Source organism: Periplaneta americana, chromosome 15 (assembly GCF_040183065.1).
Source record: "Periplaneta americana isolate PAMFEO1 chromosome 15, P.americana_PAMFEO1_priV1, whole genome shotgun sequence".
Taxonomy (NCBI): Eukaryota; Metazoa; Arthropoda; class Insecta; order Blattodea; family Blattidae; genus Periplaneta; species Periplaneta americana.
In genome coordinates, this window is record NC_091131.1 from 22,616,457 (window position 1) to 22,622,456 (window position 6,000).

The window sequence follows — 6,000 nt, forward strand, 5'->3', positions numbered from 1 at the left end:
TTGTTATTGTTATTGTTATTATTATTGTTATTGTTATTATTATTGTTATTGTTGTTATTATTATTATTATTATTATTATTATTATTATTATTATTATTATTATTATTTTCCTTTTCAAAAGATTGTAATGTTACAATTTTTAAGCGTTATAAAGTATAATTATTGTAGCCTACTGTCATGGAATATATAATTTATACGACAGTGCGTAAAGTTGCATTTTACCCAATATTATCAGTGCCTAAAGTGAGCCTTTAAAACACTAGTGCGAAAAAAAAAAAAAAAAAAGTAATTACTTTAGGCACTGCTATTCATTTTACGAGCTGCAAAAGAAAATGTAATATTCAATGTACAAACTTCATGCAGTAAGAAATTAATGTATTACATTGATTTTCCATTACTACTTAAATATTACACATAATACTGTGACAGCGACGTGAGAATCGAACTCACGACCAGCGTCCCGCATGAAAGCAGATCGCACAGGCTCCACGGAACATTGAGTGACGTCGCGCGGTGGAGAGAAGAGAGAGGGTGTATTACGTAACGCGACGAGTTTGCGCGCGCATCTGGTGCTGGTAGAGAGGAGAGGGCCCTGGATTTCTCTGGAATGCCATCTCTAGAGACGGGTCGAACCTTCGATGTTACGTCGCTGTGGTTATAAATTACGGTCGCGAAGGAACGACGGCAGTTTCAGAGTTTTCAGTTATTCAGTCAGTGAGAAAGCCAGAGCAAGCAAGCCAGCCGGAGTTCGACTCGAGTGTGCGTCCGCATCTGCGTCAGCATCCGAAGGCCTGAGTTCGAGTGCAGTGGACCGCAGTTGGAGGGACCTGAGTTCGAGTGCAGTGGACCGCAGTAGGAGGGACCCGAGTTCGAGTACAGTGAACTGTCTCTGAAGGTCTGTGGTTCGAGATACTGTGAACTCGAGTGACTGAGATAGAAGAACTGTGAACTGGGAACTGACATTACTGTGTTGTAAATAGTGCTTTGTAAATATTAGTTAAGATTAACAGTTCATTGTTGTTCGTACTAGTCCAAGTAAATTGTCATTGTCGTCGGTGGAGTGCTATAACGAATACTGTGTTGAGTGAAAATTCCAATTGTTGCCGAGAGCGTTTAAGGCGAATTGTAGAAAGGAATTATTGTTGTGAGGAATAAATTACATTGTTGTTACTAATAAAACTCACATTGGTGTCAGGAGTGGGATATTATCGACAATGGAGAAGCAGATCCTGCAAGCCATCACGGAAATGAAAGCAGAAATGAACAAGCACATCAGTGAGGTGAAAAGTGATATAAGTGACGTGAAAGCAGAAATGAAAGACGACATGAACGACATGAACAAGCACATCAGTGAGGTCAAGAACGATATAAGTGAAGTGAAAACGGAGATGAAAAGTGACATAAGCGGAGTGAAAGATGACGTCACTTCGCAAATTGAAAGCGTTTCGGCCCACGTAGATGGAATTGTCGCCATCGTGAAAGACGAACTCAAAGCCGATCTTGACAACCTAAACAAGAATTATACAACTATAAACGAGACAGTAACCGAATTGAGACAGGAGGTAGACCATTTCAATGGCAAAATCCGTGATCTCGAGCGTCGTCAAGAGCAGACGACCGAGTTGCTGGACAAGACGAGTGAGATGATGGATAAACACGCTGAGGAAAACAAGCACATTCTCGCATTGGTGGATCGCCAGGCTAGAGAACATATACAGATAGTTTCCGAGGAGGTTCGACGTGCCTTGCAAGAAGCGGCCACAGAGTTGAGGACTCCATATAGTGGCCCTGCGGAATCATCGCCTTCAGCCAGACATCACAACGTCAAGACGCCGAAGTTCGACGGTACGACGTCTTGGGCGATATTCCGTCGCCAGTTCGAGGCCACCGCAGCACATAATGGGTGGACCCCAGCGGAGAAGACTACTCAGCTGCTGACCGCGCTTCAAGGACAGGCGTCGGAGATTCTTCACAGCGTTCCAGAAGATGGGACAGCCGCTGAGATAATGGCGGCCCTGGAGGGACGTTATGGTGACCATCAACTTGCTGCAGCATTTAGGACCCAACTAAAAACGAGGGTCCAACAGTCAGGAGAGTCCCTGCAAGAATTCGCGATGGCGGTGGAACAACTTGCCCATAAGGCCCTCAGGGGCCTACCTAATGACTTCATCGCTGGAGAGGCGGCCTACACTTTCGGCAGCGGAGTTCGAGACCCGGAAATAAAACAACAGCTACTCTTAGCAGAGCATCGCACCATCAACGCAGCTCTGGCGGCGGCCCTCAGGATGGAGGCAGCAAAGTTGACGGCGAACGTCTCGACATCGCACCGGATTAGGAGCGTCGCGGCGGCCGACGTCGAGGAACGTCAACCGAAATCACCCGAGCGACGAAGACGAGGAGTGCCCACCTGCTGGTCCTGCGGCGAGCCTGGACACCTGAGGAGGGACTGTGACCGATCTGGTCACAAACAGGAAAACTAAAAGGGGCCGATGCGACGAGGGGCACGTCGGCGCCGTCATCACCATCCCCTCGGCTGATCTTGAAGACGGTTAACAGAAGATGCGACGATGGGCTGATTGCTGACGGATGGATAAGAGGCCGCCCATGCAGAGTACTGGTAGACACCGGGGCGTCGCTCACTATCGCCAGACCGGAAGTCGTGCGTGGACTACCTGGGAGGACACCGCTGCGCCGGTATGAACTACGTACTGCCTCAGGCGAGAACCTGCCCATCCAAAAAGAGGTTTTCCTGGATCTGACATTGGGAAAGAGGAAACTGGAGATGTGGGTGTTCGTCGCCAACATCACTGAAGACGTCATCCTGGGACTCGACGCCATGCGGATCTTCGATGCAACGGTGGATGTCAGGCGCCGTATCCTGCGTTTTGGTCAGGATGAAGTGTTTCTGAGGGACGTCGAAGACCAACCCATGGCCAGCAGACTCACCCTGGAGAATCAAGTGACAATCCCAGCAGGCTGCGAGATGGTGGTGACGGCAAGACTGGACGGACAACCTAAGAGAAACCTGCTCCTTGACTCGCAAACAACTCCGATAGATGGGGTTTATGTGGCCAGATCCCTACTCCCGAATCAGAAGGTGGTACCGGTGAGGGTCCTGAATGTCACCAATCGGGACAAGGAGGTGCCTAGTGGAACTGTACTAGGTAACGTCGAGCTAGTGGTATCTGTGACGTCGCTGGCAGAAAACGAGGAGTGTCACCGACCACATCCAGATCTAGACCCATCACTGAAAGAGCTGGCTCGAGAATTGCCAGCGAATTTAAGCAAAAGAGAAAGAAGACAAGTCCACGATCTACTGACAGAATTTCAGGACGTGTTCAGTCTGTCTGAAAATGACTACGGGAGAACGGAGAAAGTTCAGCACCGCATCGACACCGGAAATGCTCGCCCAATCAGACAACCTCCTCGACGCGTCCCTCTAGCTAAACAGAGGGAGATTGACAGCCAACTGGAGGGCATGAAAGCAAGAGGGGTCATCGAGGAATCCGACAGCCCTTGGTCATCACCTGTAGTGCTGGTGAAGAAGAAGAATGGGGTCCTGCGTTTCTGCGTGGACTACAGAAGACTGAATGACGTCACCAGGAAAGACTGCTTTCCCCTCCCACGAATTGACGACACCTTGGACACCCTGGCCGGAGCAGAATGGTTCTCGACGTTGGATCTCAAGTCAGGATACTGGCAGGTGGCGCTACATCCTGAGGACAAGGAGAAAACGGCATTCTCTACAGGCCAGGGACTATGGCAGTTCACCGTTATGCCGTTCGGCCTCTGCAACGCCACGGCTACATTCCAGAGACTAATGGAGTCTGTAATGAGAGGCCTGACATACGACACCTGTTTGCTGTACGTTGATGACGTCATCGTGGTGGGCAAGACTTTCGGCGAACAGCTGTTGAACCTGAGGAAAGTGTTCGAGAGACTGCGACAAGCCAGACTGAAGTTGAACCCGAAGAAATGTCATCTATTCCAGAAGAAGGTCAACTACTTGGGACACGTAGTAGGGACCAACGGAGTGGCCACGGACCCGGAGAAGCTACAAGCCGTCAGAGGATGGCCGAGACCGAGGGACAAGCAGGAGCTGCGCCGCTTTCTCGGCCTCTGCACTTATTACAGAAGGTTCGTAGCTGGGTACGCCAACATCGCTAAGCCTCTAACCCAGCTGACCGAGGAGAAACGACAATTCCAGTGGACAGACGAGGCGGAGTCATCCTTCCAGTCGCTGAAAGAGGCGCTCTGCACTGCTCCTGTACTGGGATATCCCATCCCTGGAAGGAAGTTCACGCTCGACACGGACGCTAGCAACGTAGGCATCGGCGGAGTACTCTCTCAGGAACAGGACGGGCAAGAGAGGGTGATTGCCTACTTCAGCCGAACATTGTCCAAGGCTGAGAGAAACTACTGCGTGACCCGTAGAGAACTTCTTGCCATTGTCGAAGCCCTGAAGCATTTCCACAAATATTTGTATGGCCAGGAGTTCCATCTGAGGACAGACCATTCTGCACTCACCTGGCTATTGGGCTTCAAGAATCTGGAGGGGCAGACCGCCCGTTGGGTTCAACGACTGCAGGAGTACAACTTCACCTCCGAACACCGCCAAGGGAAGAAACATTCCAACGCTGATGCCTTATCACGACGTCCGTGCCCGGATGGCTGCAAACACTGCCTGAAAGTAGAAGAGCGGGATGGCGCCCACGCAGTCAGAGCAATTGCCGCCCAGCCGAGCCCAGGATGGGATAACGCCGCCATAAGGGGGGAGCAGCTGGAGGACCCAAACATTGGACAGCTACTGCGTGATGTGGAGTCCGGCCAGAGACCAGTATGGGCCGATATCGCCAACCGTAGCACCACTTACAAGAGCTACTGGGCCCAGTGGGAATCCTTCACTGTCAAGGACGGTATCCTGAAGAGGATTTGGGAGTCGGCCGATGGAAGGACCCGCATAGAACAACTTGTCCTGCCCAGGAGCAAGTTGAAGGAAGTGCTGGAAGAGACTCATGCTGGAGTGACTGGAGGACACCTGGGAGCCAACAGGACGCTGGACAAGTTAAGGCAGAGGTTCTATTGGTTGCATATGAGAACCGACACGGAACAATGGTGCCGAAGATGCGACACCTGTGCAGCCAGTCGCGGACCAAGGACCCGCAGCAGGGGAGCCATGCAGCAGTACAACGTGGGAGCTCCTTTTGAGAGGATCGCCATTGATGTTGCTGGACCGTTCCCGGTCACGGATCGCGGGAACCGCTACCTGCTAGTCGCCATGGATTACTTCACAAAATGGCCAGAGGTGTACGCGATTCCCAACCAAGAGGCTTCGACGGTGGCCGACGCGCTGCTTGACAACTTCATCTGCCGATTCGGGGTGCCCCGGGAATTGCATAGCGATCAGGGGCGCAACTTCGAATCCAACCTGATGGGAGAATTGTTCGAGCGTCTGGGGGTGCATAAAACCAGGACCACTCCCCTCCACCCACAGTCCGACGGCATGGTGGAACGATACATCAAAACCGTGGAGGAGCACCTGCGGAAGGTGGTGTCCAACCATCAGCGAGACTGGGATGCCAGAGTTCCACTGTTCCTCTTGGCCTACAGAGCTTCGGTCCACGATACAACAGGGATGACACCGGCAAACATGGTCTTCGGGAGAGAGCTGCGCCTGCCCTGTGATCTGCTGTTTGGCACGCCACCCAGCGCCGACCAGCCAGCGACTGACTATGTGGCAGAACTCACCGAGAAGTTGAATGGAGTTCACCAACTGGCCAGAGAGCACCTCAAGATGGCCAGCGACAGGATGAAGGTGCGCTACGACAGATTAGCCAACTCTGCAGGATTCCAGGAGGGCGACCTGGTGTGGCTGTATCGACCTACCAGGACCAAAGGGAAATCACCAAAGCTGCAGCGTGCCTGGGATGGACCATACCGCGTGGTGACCCGGATCAACGACGTGGTGTACCGCATCCAGCGACAACCTCGAGGGAAGAT